We start from the raw sequence: 21,307 nt of genomic DNA, 5'->3' as shown, positions 1-21,307 counted from the left end.
GAAATATCTATTTGCCAATCGCAATAACAACATATGGTGGAAAATTTCGACAGATATATGAGAAGTCGAGATTGATGTATGACCTGAATGTTATTTGAACGTATCATATAAATTGTAGTAACTGTGGTAGAATTTAACGTGTGCTTGAACATTTTCGTTTTAAAAATATGGTTATTATTAATTAAAAAAATATCCAGTCCTTCTCTGGTATTTAAAAACTTCCAGTAGCTGAGCAGTAAAGTTTCTGAACACTGGTAGTTTGGTCTGAGTTAGAATTTCAGTGAAGGGCTAACTGCATGGGCATTTTAATGGTTTTACAAAGTGTAATGTGCATATGAGCCAGTCTCATTAGAAAATGCACTAAGTTAGCTCTTCCTTAGGCAGATAGCCCTAGAGTGATTTGCTATAATCATATAAACCCAACCATATGTGGGATTGGTTGATCTTTACATTATGGTAACTTGGCGTTTTTTTGGCGAAAATTTGGCGACCAATTCTCCTACAGCAACCCTCTATTTTTTTTTCCTGCCCCCATTTTGTCTTCACGAAGTAAAGACATGTTTCTTTTCTTTTTATCTACTGAACACTTCTTCCAATAATCTACTAGCCGAATTACACTTATGCTAGAAATTTTATTTAACAAAACTGCTTAATCATGACAAATATTCACTGCAAAATTGGGAAAAAGTGCACAATTATCCTTACACGTTTTTCAAAATAACAAATACACATAAACCATGTACACGCCGACTTATTTTTACTTAAAAAAACATCCCAGAATTGCACAAAAATGGCTGTGCGCACACTCTTCACTATATCCACGTACACTGCTTTTTTCTCATAAATTAGAAAAATTTCGCGAAAATACATGACAATTTTCTCAATCTTTAAATCCGGTAAAAAGAACATATATGAAATTACCTGATCGCGAAAAAGTATTTACCCTTTCCAAATATGAACATTTCCACATATAAAATAAATAAAATATCCAAAAACTTTTACCTCTAAATCATCTATTACATTATACACGTCACCAACGAATTCATACCGCAAGCATTACAAATACTTAGTATCAAATATTTAAATTATTTCCATGCACGTTTACTTCAACTTAAACGTATACCAAATTCCTACAAACGTAAAATTCACAAAATAACTATCATTTAATTAAAATACACGCCGACTTATTTTTACTTAAAAAAACATCCCAGAATTGCACAAAAATGGCATTGCGCACACCCTTCACTATATCCACGTACACTGCTTTTTTCTCATAAATTAGAAAAATTTCACGAAAATACATGACAATTTTCTCAATCTTTAAACCCGGTAAAAAGAACATATATGAAATTACCTGATCGCGAAAAAGTATTTACCCTTTCCAAATATGAACATTTCCACATATAAAATAAATAAAATATCCAAAAACTTTTACCTCTAAATCATCTATTACTTTATACACGTCACCAACGAATTCATACCGCAACCATTACAAATACTTAGTATCAAATATTTAAATTATTTCCATGCACGTTTACTTCAACCTAAACGTATACCAAATTCCTACAAACATAAAATTCACAAAATAACTATCATTTAATTAAAATATCACTAAACCATGTACACGCCGACTTATTTTTACTTAAAAAAACATCCCAGAATTGCACAAAAATGGCATTGCGACCTTCACTATATCCACGTACACTGCTTTTTTCTCATAAATTAGAAAAATTTCACGAAAATACATGACAATTTTCTCAATCTTTAAACCCGGTAAAAAGAACATATATGAAATTACCTGATCGCGAAAAAGTAATGAACATTTCCACATATAAAATAAATAAAATATCCAAAAACTTTTACCTCTAAATCATCTATTACTTTATACACGTCACCAACGAATTCATACCGCAACCATTACAAATACTTTGTCAGATATTTAAATTATTTCCATGCACGTTTACTTCAACTTAAACGTATACCAAATTCCTACAAACATAAAATTCACAAAATAACTATCATTTAATTAAAATATCACTAAACCATGTACACGCCGACTTATTTTTACTTAAAAAAACATCCCAGAATTGCACAAAAATGGCATTGCGCACACTCTTCACTATATCCACGTACACTGCTTTTTTCTCATAAATTAGAAAAATTTCACGAAAATACATGACAATTTTCTCAATCTTTAAACCCGGTAAAAAGAACATATTTAAAATTACCTGATCGCGAAAAAGTATTTACCCTTTCCAAATATGAACATTTCCACATATAAAATAAATAAAATATCCAAAAACTTTTACCTCTAAATCATCTATTACATTATACACGTCACCAACGAATTCATACCGCAAGCATTACAAATACTTAGTATCAAATATTTAAATTATTTCCATGCATGTTTACTTCAACTTAAACATATACCAAATTCCTACAAACATAAAATTCACAAAATAACTATCATTTAATTAAAATATCACTAAACCATGTACACGCCGACTTATTTTTACTTAAAAAAACATCCCAGAATTGCACAAAAATGGCATTGCGCACACCCTTCACTATATCCACGTACACTGCTTTTTTCTCATAAATTAGAAAAATTTCACGAAAATACATGACAATTTTCTCAATCTTTAAACCCGGTAAAAAGAACATATATGAAATTACCTGATCGCGAAAAAGTATTTACCCTTTCCAAATATGAACATTTCCACATATAAAATAAATAAAATATCCAAAAACTTTTACCTCTAAATCATCTATTACATTATACACGTCACCAACGAATTCATACCGCAAGCATTACAAATACTTAGTATCAAATATTTAAATTATTTCCATGCACGTTTACTTCAACTTAAACGTATACCAAATTCCTACAAACATAAAATTCACAAAATAACTATCATTTAATTAAAATATCACTAAACCATGTACACGCCGACTTATTTTTACTTAAAAAAACATCCCAGAATTGCACAAAAATGGCATTGCGCACACCCTTCACTATATCCACGTACACTGCTTTTTTCTCATAAATTAGAAAAATTTCACGAAAATACATGACAATTTTCTCAATCTTTAAACCCGGTAAAAAGAACATATATGAAATTACCTGATCGCGAAAAAGTATTTACCCTTACCAAATATGAACATTTCCACATATAAAATAAATAAAATATCCAAAAACTTTTACCTCTAAATCATCTATTACATTATACACGTCACCAACGAATTCATACCGCAAGCATTACAAATACTTAGTATCAAATATTTAAATTATTTCCATGCACGTTTACTTCAACTTAAACGTATACCAAATTCCTACAAACGTAAAATTCACAAAATAACTATCATTTAATTAAAATACACGCCGCCTTATTTTTACTTAAAAAAACATCCCAGAATTGCACAAAAATGGCATTGCGCACACCCTTCACTATATCCACGTACACTGCTTTTTTCTCATAAATTAGAAAACTTTCACGAAAATACATGACAATTTTCTCAATCTTTAAACCCGGTAAAAAGAACATATATGAAATTACCTGATCGCGAAAAAGTATTTACCCTTTCCAAATATGAACATTTCCACATATAAAATAAATAAAATATCCAAAAACTTTTACCTCTAAATCATCTATTACATTATACACGTCACCAACGAATTCATACCGCAAGCATTACAAATACTTAGTATCAAATATTTAAATTATTTCCATGCACGTTTACTAAACGTATACCAAATTCCTACAAACATAAAATTCACAAAATAACTATCATTTAATTAAAATATCACTAAACCATGTACACGCCGACTTATTTTTACTTAAAAAAACATCCCAGAATTGCACAAAAATGGCATTGCGCACACCCTTCACTATATCCACGTACACTGCTTTTTTCTCATAAATTAGAAAAATTTCACGAAAATACATGACAATTTTCTCAATCTTTAAACTCGGTAAAAAGAACATATATGAAATTACCTGATCGCGAAAAAGTATTTACCCTTTCCAAATATGAACATTTCCACATATAAAATAAATAAAATATCCAAAAACTTTTACCTCTAAATCATCTATTACATTATACACGTCACCAACGAATTCATACCGCAAGCATTACAAATACTTAGTATCAAATATTTAAATTATTTCCATGCACGTTTACTTCAACTTAAACGTATACCAAATTCCTACAAACGTAAAATTCACAAAATAACTATCATTTAATTAAAATACACGCCGACTTATTTTTACTTAAAAAAACATCCCAGAATTGCACAAAAATGGCATTGCGCACACCCTTCACTATATCCACGTACACTGCTTTTTTCTCATAAATTAGAAAAATTTCACGAAAATACATGACAATTTTCTCAATCTTTAAACCCGGTAAAAAGAACATATATGAAATTACCTGATCGCGAAAAAGTATTTACCCTTTCCAAATATGAACATTTCCACATATAAAATAAATAAAATATCCAAAAACTTTTACCTCTAAATCATCTATTACTTTATACACGTCACCAACGAATTCATACCGCAACCATTACAAATACTTAGTATCAAATATTTAAATTATTTCCATGCACGTTTACTTCAACCTAAACGTATACCAAATTCCTACAAACATAAAATTCACAAAATAACTATCATTTAATTAAAATATCACTAAACCATGTACACGCCGACTTATTTTTACTTAAAAAAACATCCCAGAATTGCACAAAAATGGCATTGCGACCTTCACTATATCCACGTACACTGCTTTTTTCTCATAAATTAGAAAAATTTCACGAAAATACATGACAATTTTCTCAATCTTTAAACCCGGTAAAAAGAACATATATGAAATTACCTGATCGCGAAAAAGTAATGAACATTTCCACATATAAAATAAATAAAATATCCAAAAACTTTTACCTCTAAATCATCTATTACTTTATACACGTCACCAACGAATTCATACCGCAACCATTACAAATACTTTGTCAGATATTTAAATTATTTCCATGCACGTTTACTTCAACTAAAACGTATACCAAATTCCTACAAACATAAAATTCACAAAATAACTATCATTTAATTAAAATATAATTAAATTCAAAAACACTACTTAAAATATAAATGAGCACATACATTAAATTAATACATACATAAATACCCATTTCGAATTCACTTTAGTTACGGCCATGGGATCCAAAAATTCACGAACACTGTTTCACACAACACAAAATAAAGCCAAATACAAAATTTCCAGATTTTTTCCCGATTTCCCCCCTTTTCCGATTAAAGAACCGTAATTCGTCCATTAATATCACATGACATATCCCATGATCTCTCATTTCCCTTACACAAAATAATGCGTAATCGGAACTGAGTACTGCTCACATTATTACCAAAGTGCCAGGTAGTAACCTTTATCGCCTCCAAAATGTCGCCAAACTACCAGTTACCATATTGTAAAGATCAACCGTGGGATTCAAATCCAGGTTCAATGGTATGGCAGCCAGCATCAACTACTGTACTGATTAGGGTTTGAAGAATAAGCATGTTATTTCCTGCATAGCAAAGAGAAAATTGACCAATTGAAAGAGTTTAAGGATTTTTACTGCTAAAAGTTATATTATGTAGCATATGTATAGTTAAACTCTGATGAGTAAAAATGTTGGTTAAAATTTACTCTACGTTACCCCTTGGCGAATCGTCTCTTTTTTTTTTATGCCAAGATCGCCGCCAGTAAGGATTGGCACCAATTTCAAGATGGTGCTGATCCTTCTGCCACTGCACAAAACCAAAACAAGAATTCAAAGACTTGCACAAATTCGGTGTACATGTCCACATCGACTTATTTTAACTTTAAATAAAATCAGAGAATTTCACAAACTAGGCATTGTGCACTGCCTTAACTTTATCCATATATACATCGATCTATTTTCATTTAAACAAAATCAGGAAGCTGAAACTGTGATGTTAACCAGAAAAAAGTTTCCCCGTCATAACACACAGAGACGAAAAAATAACCAGAAATACACAAACAGAGTAATAAATAGCCAAAATACATATTTCCTAACATAAAATCATTAAACAAATCTTTGAACAAAAAATAATACACAGAGACAAATAAATAAATGAAACATCAATTTTTTAATATACCTTTTTTCACACGCATATGTTCACGTTTCCCATCTCCTCCATCTTTCACATATGCAATTCAATTAAATTTCCGATTGCTTTGGCTCATCTGCTGTTAATCAACATTCATTCTTGTACCCACCTCAAATATACTCAAATGATGCAAAATAATAGCAAGTTCAAAATTCAAGACCATACCACGCACGTGCAAACAGACACAGCAACTGAAAACCAAGACTGGGTCCATATGAAAGGGTTACTATTACAAAAAATAGTCAAAATCTAAATTTATCACAACACGTTTGACAATATTTACAAAAATAACCCCTTTTTAATGACAAAAACTAAAAAGAAACCACTATTTTCCCAAAGTCTAGTTTTGCCAACATTATCAACATTAGAGTTGCCAAAAAAAACCTATTTCCCGCAGCGGGCTTCCAGATTTCACAAACAACCAATACCACATGACCAGTTTTTCAGACAGAAATCAAAGGGTACCCTACAGTAAAGATTAGCTGAAACTATAGAAATGGTAGTAAAGTTTGTGTATTCAAAGATTTGACATAGCAAGAAAAATATTTAATGCTATTTAATAAATTTTTGTAAAGCAGATTTGGTTGATCTTTACATTATGGTAACTAAGGCGTTTTTTTGGCGACCAACTCTCCTACAGCAACCCTCTATTTTTTTTTCCCACCGCCAGTTTGTCTTCACGAAGTAAAGACATGTTTCTTTTCTTTTTATCTACTGAACACTTCTTCCAACAATCTACTAGCCGAATTACACTTATGCTAGAAATTTTATCTAACAAAACTGCTTAATTATGACAAATATTCACTGCAAAATTGGAAAAATGTGCACAATACCATACTCCTTACGCGTTTTTCAAAATAACACATACATATAAACCATGTACACGCCGACTTATTTTTACTTAAAAAAACATCCCAGAATTGCACAAAAATGGCATTGCGCACACTCTTCACTATATCCATGTACACTGCTTTTTTCTCATAAATTAGAAAAATTTCTCGAAAATACATGACAATTTTCTCAATCTTTAAACCCGGTAAAAAGAACATATTTGAAATTACCTGATCGCGAAAAAGTATTTACCCTTTCCAAATATGAACATTTCCACATATAAAATAAATAAAATATCCAAAAACTTTTACCTCTAAATCATCTATTACATTATACACGTCACCAACGAATTCATACCGCAAGCATTACAAATACTTAGTATCAAATATTTAAATTATTTCCATGCACGTTTACTTCAACTTAAACGTATACCAAATTCCTACAAACATAAAATTCACAAAATAACTATCATTTAATTAAAATATCACTAAACCATGTACACGCCGACTTATTTTTACTTAAAAAAACATCCCAGAATTGCACAAAAATGGCATTGCGCACACCCTTCACTATATCCACGTACACTGCTTTTTTCTCATAAATTAGAAAAATTTCACGAAAATACATGACAATTTTCTCAATCTTTAAACCCGGTAAAAAGAACATATATGAAATTACCTGATCGCGAAAAAGTATTTACCCTTTCCAAATATGAACATTTCCACATATAAAATAAATAAAATATCCAAAAACTTTTACCTCTAAATCATCTATTACATTATACACGTCACCAACGAATTCATACCGCAAGCATTACAAATACTTAGTATCAAATATTTAAATTATTTCCATGCACGTTTACTTCAACTTAAACGTATACCAAATTCCTACAAACATAAAATTCACAAAATAACTATCATTTAATTAAAATATCACTAAACCATGTACACGCCGACTTATTTTTACTTAAAAAAACATCCCAGAATTGCACAAAAACGGCATTGCGCACACCCTTCACTATATCCACGTACACTGCTTTTTTCTCATAAATTAGAAAAATTTCACGAAAATACATGACAATTTTCTCAAACTTTAAACCCGGTAAAAAGAACATATATGAAATTACCTGATCGCGAAAAAGTAATGAACATTTCCACATATAAAATAAATAAAATATCCAAAAACTTTTACCTCTAAATCATCTATTACATTATACACGTCACCAACGAATTCATACCGCAAGCATTACAAATACTTAGTATCAAATATTTAAATTATTTCCATGCACGTTTACTTCAACTTAAACGTATACCAAATTCCTACAAACATAAAATTCACAAAATAACTATCATTTAATTAAAATATCACTAAACCATGTACACGCCGACTTATTTTTACTTAAAAAAACATCCCAGAATTGCACAAAAATGGCATTGCGCACACCCTTCACTATATCCACGTACACTGCTTTTTTCTCATAAATTAGAAAAATTTCACGAAAATACATGACAATTTTCTCAATCTTTAAACCCGGTAAAAAGAACATATATGAAATTACCTGATCGCGAAAAAGTATTTACCCTTTCCAAATATGAACATTTCCACATATAAAATAAATAAAATATCCAAAAACTTTTACCTCTAAATCATCTATTACATTATACACGTCACCAACGAATTCATACCGCAAGCATTACAAATACTTAGTATCAAATATTTAAATTATTTCCATGCACATTTACTTCAACTTAAACGTATACCAAATTCCTACAAACATAAAATTCACAAAATAACTATCATTTAATTAAAATATCACTAAACCATGTACACGCCGACTTATTTTTACTTAAAAAAACATCCCAGAATTGCACAAAAATGGCATTGCGCACACCCTTCACTATATCCACGTACACTGCTTTTTTCTCATAAATTAGAAAAATTTCACGAAAATACATGACAATTTTCTCAATCTTTAAACCCGGTAAAAAGAACATATATGAAATTACCTGATCGCGAAAAAGTATTTACCCTTACCAAATATGAACATTTCCACATATAAAATAAATAAAATATCCAAAAACTTTTACCTCTAAATCATCTATTACATTATACACGTCACCAACGAATTCATACCGCAAGCATTACAAATACTTAGTATCAAATATTTAAATTATTTCCATGCACGTTTACTTCAACTTAAACGTATACCAAATTCCTACAAACGTAAAATTCACAAAATAACTATCATTTAATTAAAATACACGCCGCCTTATTTTTACTTAAAAAAAATCCCAGAATTGCACAAAAATGGCATTGCGCACACCCTTCACTATATCCACGTACACTGCTTTTTTCTCATAAATTAGAAAACTTTCACGAAAATACATGACAATTTTCTCAATCTTTAAACCCGGTAAAAAGAACATATATGAAATTACCTGATCGCGAAAAAGTATTTACCCTTTCCAAATATGAACATTTCCACATATAAAATAAATAAAATATCCAAAAACTTTTACCTCTAAATCATCTATTACATTATACACGTCACCAACGAATTCATACCGCAAGCATTACAAATACTTAGTATCAAATATTTAAATTATTTCCATGCACGTTTACTAAACGTATACCAAATTCCTACAAACATAAAATTCACAAAATAACTATCATTTAATTAAAATATCACTAAACCATGTACACGCCGACTTATTTTTACTTAAAAAAACATCCCAGAATTGCACAAAAATGGCATTGCGCACACCCTTCACTATATCCACGTACACTGCTTTTTTCTCATAAATTAGAAAAATTTCACGAAAATACATGACAATTTTCTCAATCTTTAAACTCGGTAAAAAGAACATATATGAAATTACCTGATCGCGAAAAAGTATTTACCCTTTCCAAATATGAACATTTCCACATATAAAATAAATAAAATATCCAAAAACTTTTACCTCTAAATCATCTATTACATTATACACGTCACCAACGAATTCATACCGCAAGCATTACAAATACTTAGTATCAAATATTTAAATTATTTCCATGCACGTTTACTTCAACTTAAACGTATACCAAATTCCTACAAACGTAAAATTCACAAAATAACTATCATTTAATTAAAATACACGCCGACTTATTTTTACTTAAAAAAACATCCCAGAATTGCACAAAAATGGCATTGCGCACACCCTTCACTATATCCACGTACACTGCTTTTTTCTCATAAATTAGAAAAATTTCACGAAAATACATGACAATTTTCTCAATCTTTAAACCCGGTAAAAAGAACATATATGAAATTACCTGATCGCGAAAAAGTATTTACCCTTTCCAAATATGAACATTTCCACATATAAAATAAATAAAATATCCAAAAACTTTTACCTCTAAATCATCTATTACTTTATACACGTCACCAACGAATTCATACCGCAACCATTACAAATACTTAGTATCAAATATTTAAATTATTTCCATGCACGTTTACTTCAACCTAAACGTATACCAAATTCCTACAAACATAAAATTCACAAAATAACTATCATTTAATTAAAATATCACTAAACCATGTACACGCCGACTTATTTTTACTTAAAAAAACATCCCAGAATTGCACAAAAATGGCATTGCGACCTTCACTATATCCACGTACACTGCTTTTTTCTCATAAATTAGAAAAATTTCACGAAAATACATGACAATTTTCTCAATCTTTAAACCCGGTAAAAAGAACATATATGAAATTACCTGATCGCGAAAAAGTAATGAACATTTCCACATATAAAATAAATAAAATATCCAAAAACTTTTACCTCTAAATCATCTATTACTTTATACACGTCACCAACGAATTCATACCGCAACCATTACAAATACTTTGTCAGATATTTAAATTATTTCCATGCACGTTTACTTCAACTAAAACGTATACCAAATTCCTACAAACATAAAATTCACAAAATAACTATCATTTAATTAAAATATAATTAAATTCAAAAACACTACTTAAAATATAAATGAGCACATACATTAAATTAATACATACATAAATACCCATTTCGAATTCACTTTAGTTACGGCCATGGGATCCAAAAATTCACGAACACTGTTTCACACAACACAAAATAAAGCCAAATACAAAATTTCCAGATTTTTTCCCGATTTCCCCCCTTTTCCGATTAAAGAACCGTAATTCGTCCATTAATATCACATGACATATCCCATGATCTCTCATTTCCCTCACACAAAATAATGCGTAATCGGAACTGAGTACTGCTCACATTATTACCAAAGTGCCAGGTAGTAACCTTTATCGCCTCCAAAATGTCGCCAAACTACCAGTTACCATATTGTAAAGATCAACCGTGGGATTCAAATCCAGGTTCAATGGTATGGCAGCCAGCATCAACTACTGTACTGATTAGGGTTTGAAGAATAAGCATGTTATTTCCTGCATAGCAAAGAGAAAATTGACCAATTGAAAGAGTTTAAGGATTTTTACTGCTAAAAGTTATATTATGTAGCATATGTATAGTTAAACTCTGATGAGTAAAAATGTTGGTTAAAATTTACTCTACGTTACCCCTTGGCGAATCGTCTCTTTTTTTTTTATGCCAAGATCGCCGCCAGTAAGGATTGGCACCAATTTCAAGATGGTGCTGATCCTTCTGCCACTGCACAAAACCAAAACAAGAATTCAAAGACTTGCACAAATTCGGTGTACATGTCCACATCGACTTATTTTAACTTTAAATAAAATCAGAGAATTTCACAAACTAGGCATTGTGCACTGCCTTAACTTTATCCATATATACATCGATCTATTTTCATTTAAACAAAATCAGGAAGCTGAAACTGTGATGTTAACCAGAAAAAAGTTTCCCCGTCATAACACACAGAGACGAAAAAATAACCAGAAATACACAAACAGAGTAATAAATAGCCAAAATACATATTTCCTAACATAAAATCATTAAACAAATCTTTGAACAAAAAATAATACACAGAGACAAATAAATAAATGAAACATCAATTTTTTAATATACCTTTTTTCACACGCATATGTTCACGTTTCCCATCTCCTCCATCTTTCACATATGCAATTCAATTAAATTTCCGATTGCTTTGGCTCATCTGCTGTTAATCAACATTCATTCTTGTACCCACCTCAAATATACTCAAATGATGCAAAATAATAGCAAGTTCAAAATTCAAGACCATACCACGCACGTGCAAACAGACACAGCAACTGAAAACCAAGACTGGGTCCATATGAAAGGGTTACTATTACAAAAAATAGTCAAAATCTAAATTTATCACAACACGTTTGACAATATTTACAAAAATAACCCCTTTTTAATGACAAAAACTAAAAAGAAACCACTATTTTCCCAAAGTCTAGTTTTGCCAACATTATCAACATTAGAGTTGCCAAAAAAAACCTATTTCCCGCAGCGGGCTTCCAGATTTCACAAACAACCAATACCACATGACCAGTTTTTCAGACAGAAATCAAAGGGTACCCTACAGTAAAGATTAGCTGAAACTATAGAAATGGTAGTAAAGTTTGTGTATTCAAAGATTTGACATAGCAAGAAAAATATTTAATGCTATTTAATAAATTTTTGTAAAGCAGATTTGGTTGATCTTTACATTATGGTAACTAAGGCGTTTTTTTGGCGACCAACTCTCCTACAGCAACCCTCTATTTTTTTTTCCCGCCGCCAGTTTGTCTTCACGAAGTAAAGACATGTTTCTTTTCTTTTTATCTACTGAACACTTCTTCCAACAATCTACTAGCCGAATTACACTTATGCTAGAAATTTTATCTAACAAAACTGCTTAATTATGACAAATATTCACTGCAAAATTGGAAAAATGTGCACAATACCATACTCCTTACGCGTTTTTCAAAATAACACATACATATAAACCATGTACACGCCGACTTATTTTTACTTAAAAAAACATCCCAGAATTGCACAAAAATGGCATTGCGCACACTCTTCACTATATCCATGTACACTGCTTTTTTCTCATAAATTAGAAAAATTTCTCGAAAATACATGACAATTTTCTCAATCTTTAAACCCGGTAAAAAGAACATATTTGAAATTACCTGATCGCGAAAAAGTATTTACCCTTTCCAAATATGAACATTTCCACATATAAAATAAATAAAATATCCAAAAACTTTTACCTCTAAATCATCTATTACATTATACACGTCACCAACGAATTCATACCGCAAGCATTACAAATACTTAGTATCAAATATTTAAATTATTTCCATGCACGTTTACTTCAACTTAAACGTATACCAAATTCCTACAAACATAAAATTCACAAAATAACTATCATTTAATTAAAATATCACTAAACCATGTACACGCCGACTTATTTTTACTTAAAAAAACATCCCAGAATTGCACAAAAATGGCATTGCGCACACCCTTCACTATATCCACGTACACTGCTTTTTTCTCATAAATTAGAAAAATTTCACGAAAATACATGACAATTTTCTCAATCTTTAAACCCGGTAAAAAGAACATATATGAAATTACCTGATCGCGAAAAAGTATTTACCCTTTCCAAATATGAACATTTCCACATATAAAATAAATAAAATATCCAAAAACTTTTACCTCTAAATCATCTATTACATTATACACGTCACCAACGAATTCATACCGCAAGCATTACAAATACTTAGTATCAAATATTTAAATTATTTCCATGCACGTTTACTTCAACTTAAACGTATACCAAATTCCTACAAACATAAAATTCACAAAATAACTATCATTTAATTAAAATATCACTAAACCATGTACACGCCGACTTATTTTTACTTAAAAAAACATCCCAGAATTGCACAAAAACGGCATTGCGCACACCCTTCACTATATCCACGTACACTGCTTTTTTCTCATAAATTAGAAAAATTTCACGAAAATACATGACAATTTTCTCAAACTTTAAACCCGGTAAAAAGAACATATATGAAATTACCTGATCGCGAAAAAGTAATGAACATTTCCACATATAAAATAAATAAAATATCCAAAAACTTTTACCTCTAAATCATCTATTACTTTATACACGTCACCAACGAATTCATACCGCAACCATTACAAATACTTTGTCAGATATTTAAATTATTTCCATGCACGTTTACTTCAACTAAAACGTATACCAAATTCCTACAAACATAAAATTCACAAAATAACTATCATTTAATTAAAATATAATTAAATTCAAAAACACTACTTAAAATATAAATGAGCACATACATTAAATTAATACATACATAAATACCCATTTCGAATTCACTTTAGTTACGGCCATGGGATCCAAAAATTCACGAACACTGTTTCACACAACACAGAATAAAGCCAAATACAAAATTTCCAGATTTTTTCCCGATTTCCCCCCTTTTCCGATTAAAGAACCGTAATTCGTCCATTAATATCACATGACATATCCCATGATCTCTCATTTCCCTCACACAAAATAATGCGTAATCGGAACTGAGTACTGCTCACATTATTACCAAAGTGCCAGGTAGTAACCTTTATCGCCTCCAAAATGTCGCCAAACTACCAGTTACCATATTGTAAAGATCAACCGTGGGATTCAAATCCAGGTTCAATGGTATGGCAGCCAGCATCAACCACTGTACTGATTAGGGTTTGAAGAATAAGCATGTTATTTCCTGCATAGCAAAGAGAAAATTGACCAATTGAAAGAGTTTAAGGATTTTTACTGCTAAAAGTTATATTATGTAGCATATGTATAGTTAAACTCTGATGAGTAAAAATGTTGGTTAAAATTTACTCTACGTTACCCCTTGGCGAATCGTCTCTTTTTTTTTATGCCAAGATCGCCGCCAGTAAGGATTGGCACCAATTTCAAGATGGTGCTGATCCTTCTTCCACTGCACAAAACCAAAACAAGAATTCAAAGACTTGCACAAATTCGGTGTACATGTCCACATCGACTTATTTTAACTTTAAATAAAATCAGAGAATTTCACAAACTAGGCATTGTGCACTGCTTTAACTTTATCCATATATACATCGATCTATTTTCATTTAAACAAAATCAGGAAGCTAAAACTGTGATGTTAACCAGAAAAAAAGTTTCCCCGTCATAACACACAGAGACGAAAAAATAACCAAAAATACACCAACAGAGTAATAAATAGCCAAAATACATATTTCCTAACATAAAATCATTAAACAAATCTTTGAACAAAAAATAATACACAGAGACAAATAAATAAATGAAACATCAATTTTTTAATATACCTTTTTTCACACGCATATGTTCACGTTTCCCATCTCCTCCATCTTTCACATATGCAATTCAATTAAATTTCCGATTGCTTTGGCTCATCTGCTGTTAATCAACATTCATTCTTGTACCCACCTCAAATATACTCAAATGATGCAAAATAATAGCAAGTTCAAAATTCAAGACCATACCACGCACGTGCAGACAGACACAGCAACTGAAAACCAAAACTGGGTCTATATGAAAGGGTTACTATTACAAAAAATAGTCAAAATCTAAATTTATCACAACACGTTTGACAATATTTACAAAAATAACCCCTTTTTAATGACAAAAACTAAAAAGAAACCACTATTTTCCCAAAGTCTAGTTTTGCCAACATTATCAACATTAGAGTTGCCAAAAAAAACCTATTTCCCGCAGCGGGCTTCCAGATTTCACAAACAACCAATACCACATGACCAGTTTTTCAGACAGAAATCAAAGGGTACCCTACAGTAAAGATTAGCTGAAACTATAGAAATGGTAGTAAAGTTTGTGTATTCAAAGATTTGACATAGCAAGAAAAATATTTAATGCTATTTAATAAATTTTTGTAAAGCGGATTTGGTTGATCTTTACATTATGGTAACTTGGCTTTTTTTTGGCGACCAACTCTCCTACAGCAACCCTCTATTTTTTTTTCCCGCCGCCATTTTGTCTTCACGAAGTAAAGACATGTTTCTTTTCTTTTTATCTACTGAACACTTCTTCCAACAATCTACTAGCCGAATTACACTTATGCTAGAAATTTTATCTAACAAAACTGCTTAATCATGACAAATATTCACTGCAAAATTGGGAAAAAGTGCACAATTATCCTTACACGTTTTTCAAAATAACAAATACACATAAACCATGTACACGCCGACTTATTTTTACTTAAAAAAACATCCCAGAATTGCACAAAAATGGCTGTGCGCACACTCTTCACTATATCCATGTACACTGCTTTTTTCTCATAAATTAGAAAAATTTCTCGAAAATACATGACAATTTTCTCAATCTTTAAACCCGGTAAAAAGAACATATTTGAAATTACCTGATCGCGAAAAAGTATTTACCCTTTCCAAATATGAATATTTCCACATATAAAATAAATAAAATATCCAAAAACTTGTACCTCTAAATCATCTATTACATTATACACGTCACCAACGAATTCATACCGCAACCATTACAAATACTTAGTATCAAATATTTAAATTATTTCCATGCACGTTTACTTCAACTTAAACGTGTACCAAATTTCTACAAACATAAAATTGACAAAATAACTATCATTTAATTAAAATATCACTAAACCATGTACACGCCGACTTATTTTTACTTAAAAAAAATCCCAGAATTGCACAAAAATGGCATTGCGCACACTCTTCACTATATCCATGTACCCTGCTTTTTTCTCATAAATTAGAAAAAATTCACGAAAATACATGACAATTTTCTCAATCTTTAAACCCGGTAAAAAGAACATATATGAAATTACCTGATCGCGAAAAAGTAATGAACATTTCCACATATAAAATAAATAAAATATCCAAAAACTTTTACCTCTAAATCATCTATTACTTTATACACGTCACCAACGAATTCATACCGCAACCATTACAAATACTTTGTCAGATATTTAAATTATTTCCATGCACGTTTACTTCAACTAAAACGTATACCAAATTCCTACAAACATAAAATTCACAAAATAACTATCATTTAATTAAAATATAATTAAATTCAAAATCACTACTTAAAATATAAATGAGCACATACATTAAATTAATACATACATAAATACCCATTTCAAATTCACTTTAGTTACGGCCATGGGATCCAAAAATTCACGAACACTGTTTCACACAACACAGAATAAAGCCAAATACAAAATTTCCAGATTTTTTCCCGATTTCCCCCCTTTTCCGATTAAAGAACCGTAATTCGTCCATTAATATCACGACATATCCCATGATCTCTCATTTCCCTCACACAAAATAATGCGTAATCGGAACTGAGTACTGCTCACATTATTACGAATGTGCCAGGTAGTAACCTTTATCACCTCCAAAATGTCGCCAAACTACCAGTTAGCATATTGTAAAGATCAACCGCGGATTTTTTATTAAATTTGTTTTATAGTAATTTATTAAATTATGTTTAATAAGAAGGGATCTTACTTACGAATCTGTTTTATTCTTAGAGTGTTATTAAAAATGTGAAGTTCAGACTTAAGTTGATTGAATTTAATTAGCTCCCATTTGCTGATACGTCCTTAATTTTTTTCATTAATGGTCCTTAAAAAGTACTTAATTTCCATGTGTACAAATGTGGACGATCTCTGTATCAGCTAGTAACAGTAGTTATACGACCAATAATAATTGTTGCCTACATCACTCCCCTACCAGTAACGGAGTAACGTTACTCTGAAAACATGGTGGGAGAGATGATACAAATATCTATTCAAATATACTGATACAAATATATACAAATTGAAATTATGTATACAATTGATAATATAGTTAAGTTTCAAATGAACATGAGGGAGTTACAATTTCAAGCAAAGTCGATAACATTATTAGGCTAATCTTTGGAATATGGTAACAGGTAGTTTGGCGACATTTTAGTAAAGCGATAAAGGTTACTAGCTAGGACTTTAGCAGTGTACATGGATAAAGTAAAGAGTGTGCGCAATGCCATTTTTGTGCAATTCTGGGATGTTTTTTTAAATGAAAATAGGTCGATGTGTACATGGATGATACCGTGTGTGTGCAATTCTTAAAAACGCGGCAAGCAGTGGACGATTCTGCACTTTGTCCCAATTTCGCACCTAATCATCGTTATGATTAAGCACTTTTATTTCATAAAAGTTCTAGCATAAGCGTAATTCGGCTAGCAGATTGTTGGGAAAAAAAAAAATGTTGAGTAAAAAAAAAAGGCCTTAACTTCGTGAAAACAAAATGGCGTTCAAAAAAAAAAAAAAAAAAAAAAACTAGCAGGTTGCTGTAGCAGGGTTGGTTGCAAAATTTTCGCCAAAATATCGCCAAGTTACCATAATCCAAAGATTAACCCATTATTGAAATGAACAGGAAGGTTTACTTGTCTTCTACAGTGTGTTGTTGTTTAGGTTGTTCTAGTTGCTGCCTTGACAGAGATGTTTGCTTACATGTTTGCTTACTTGGCACAGATGTATAATCACGTTCTGAAGTTGGAGATAAAAGTTCATTAGGTTGTAACATATAAGCTGGTTTTAATGTATCCATGGGGATATTAACAAACAGGACACTTATAATGACTACTAAGTAAATCTTCCATTTACACACCAGTCAATTAATGTTTTTTTTCCCTTTTGTTCCAAATCGTACAGAAACTTCAGATTAATCTCATAACATACAGCCATTTTACGGTGTACAGAGCAAAATGCGCTAGGCTTCCTGATATCCAGAGCAGAAATAAGCTCTTACAAATATTTTCCGATCATTCAAATTCATCGCATTCACACAACAAATTACGTCAGAATAGGGTTTCCATAACATTCAGCTACTCAGGTTACCATAAATGAAACAACAATTTGGCGATAAATGAAACAACAGCTTGGCGATAATCTAAGGGGCACCCTAAAATATAGACTAACCATTTGTTTCGCCAGTGAAGCCAAACTGGCAATCCTAAGCGTCAGTTTTGAATCTAACATTTCTGTTCTTTGTTTCAAAATTTGCAGTCTGAATACATTCAGTGAAAAAACACAATTATTTGCTTATTCAAATTTGAAATTTTCGTCAGTTAGATGTGTTTAATACTTTTCACTACCGATTTTTTTCTTCATTCTCTGAGTAAGTTTTAAATTCAGGTTTATTTATTTGTATTTTTATTTGGAATTTTTTTACTTGTACTTTATTTCAATTTAGAATTCAGTAAAAAGTGCAAGTCTGAAAGTGTCTTTTGCTTGATTTTACATTGGAATTTTTATGCAGTGTTGTGGAGGACTTCGGAATTTTCAGGTAGACTGTTATAATTAAATACTTTAGACTAGTTCATCGGCTGATTTTTGGATACAGAAACGCAGTGTTTTCAAGTTCAAGTGGGATTGGAATTGGGTCTCATAACATTATCTCTTGATAATGTATTATCAGATTTGATTGGATTCCTCTTCTTTTGTATTTTTTCTGGTTTTTGTAAATTTCTAGGTTTTAATTTCACATTTCTGCAGTTCTTTTTCCCCCTCATTTATTGGGTATTTTGAAATTTATTGGTATTGAATTTCACTCCTTTGGGTTTTTGTGTAAAATTGGTTTTAAATTTCTTACTTTTAATTTTTAACAGCATATTGTGCCGAAATACTTGGCATAATTATGGTTTTAAATAAATTGAATCTCACACTGAGCCAAAACTTTACGACCATCCCCACATTTTTCAATGAAGTCATCTGGCGTGGAGGGCGCGTGATTGAGTGGAAATGGTATTTAACAGCTGCTAGAGAAGGTAAGGAATCGCTTACTTTTGCGACTCGTGGAAAAGGCATCTAAGTATATTTGATTGAAGGCAAATTGTAATGACCCAAAGACTCGGAGTGAGTATCTCTGAAACTGCATGACTGGTAGGTTGTTCATGATCTGTCATTGTTACTACAGTCAAAAGTCCCATTATTATAGACCGGATTATAGATCATTCCGGACACCCATAATCTGGAATGATCTATAATCCGGACCTCAAAGCTTCAAACTTTCTGCGCATGCGTCTGACGGAAGGTATAAGCTAAGCTAAAATTATCTAATTCGGTTAATGTTGCAGATTGCATTGTTCCTTAATCTTCGAATTGGATTAGGCTTATTATTTTTTGCAGACTGTTAGAGCAATTTTATAAAAGTAAGCTTGAACTTTCGATTATGTCAAATTTCTGATATATATTTACTAATATGTAAAGGATCTACAAAGCGAAAGTATGTTTCGAAGTCCATTAAACAAAAAGTGGAATTGCTGCAAAAAATGGATAAAGGCATATCCTTTGTTTATCTAAACTTTGTTTATCTTTAACGCCGCGGCGCGCAATGAATTAAAAGTTGATCTGTCAGCACTATCCGTATCTTCAGGGCAGATGTTTTTATTTTATTTGGCTTATAATTCCTTACTAAATGTAGTATTTCATCTCGATGTACTCCGTCTTTGATATGATTTAAATCAAATTTCTCATCATTATAATTCGCTTCTGATAGCGAAGAAAGTAACAGAAGTTATTGAAAACGAAAAAATTTCGATTGACAAATTAGTCGGTATTCTTGACACAGCAATTATAGGACTTGAACAGCGGAACTATGTAACTGAACAAGAAATTATGTCTGTTTATAGAATTAAAGAGAATGTATTATCACATAAAAAACGAAGCAACTTAAACAACTTACATTGAAAGAAATGTTTAATAAAGTAAACAAATAAATATTAAGCGCGTTTTTTTTGTAAATTTTGATATCCTTTAGATCATAATTGTTCTTTATTTCATAAATTACGGTTTCATATTTTTAATTTTATAATTTCTGCATGTCATCTTACCAGATTTAAACTGATGATCTATAATCCGGAATCGCCGAAGTCCCGACGAGTTCGGATTAACGACTTTTGGCTGTATTTATTCAAAGTGGATAAATGACGGTGAAACTAGGTAGACGCCAAATGTGTTGGACATACATGTGTCATCAAAGAAAAAGAACGTCACTAGTCCTGCTTAGTAGAGCTGAATCAGTCTCACAACGCAGGTCCAAGTGCAGGTGTTTCAGAATCCACAGTTGAGTGGATACTGTTGGATATGGGACTATGTAACAGATGTCCTCGTTGTGTACTTCTATTGACCGAGCATAACTGTCACCTATGCCTACAGTTGGCCTGGGAATATTGCGACTGGACCATAGATAAGTGGAAGACAGTTGCCTGGTCAGATGAATCACAATTTCTCATTTATC

The 21,307-nt window shown here is 31.2% G+C and overlaps 2 protein-coding genes across 4 annotated transcripts in view; one reads left to right on the top strand and one right to left on the bottom strand.

The window, feature by feature from the left end:
• Nucleotides 1-21,307, bottom strand: part of LOC146992678 (uncharacterized) — a 199,402-nt gene that overhangs the window by 7,478 nt on the left and 170,617 nt on the right. The window lies entirely within an intron of this gene.
• Nucleotides 1-21,307, top strand: part of LOC118205026 (RILP-like protein homolog) — a 90,327-nt gene that overhangs the window by 673 nt on the left and 68,347 nt on the right. The gene's annotated exons all lie outside the window — the stretch shown is intronic.

Source organism: Stegodyphus dumicola, chromosome X2 (genome assembly GCF_044657685.1).
Source record: "Stegodyphus dumicola isolate Sdum_Otavi_A_Nest chromosome X2, ASM4465768v1".
Lineage (NCBI taxonomy): Eukaryota > Metazoa > Arthropoda > Arachnida > Araneae > Eresidae > Stegodyphus > Stegodyphus dumicola.
The sequence above is the reverse complement of the archived record's forward strand: the minus strand, read 5'-3'. Positions and strand labels throughout refer to the sequence as shown.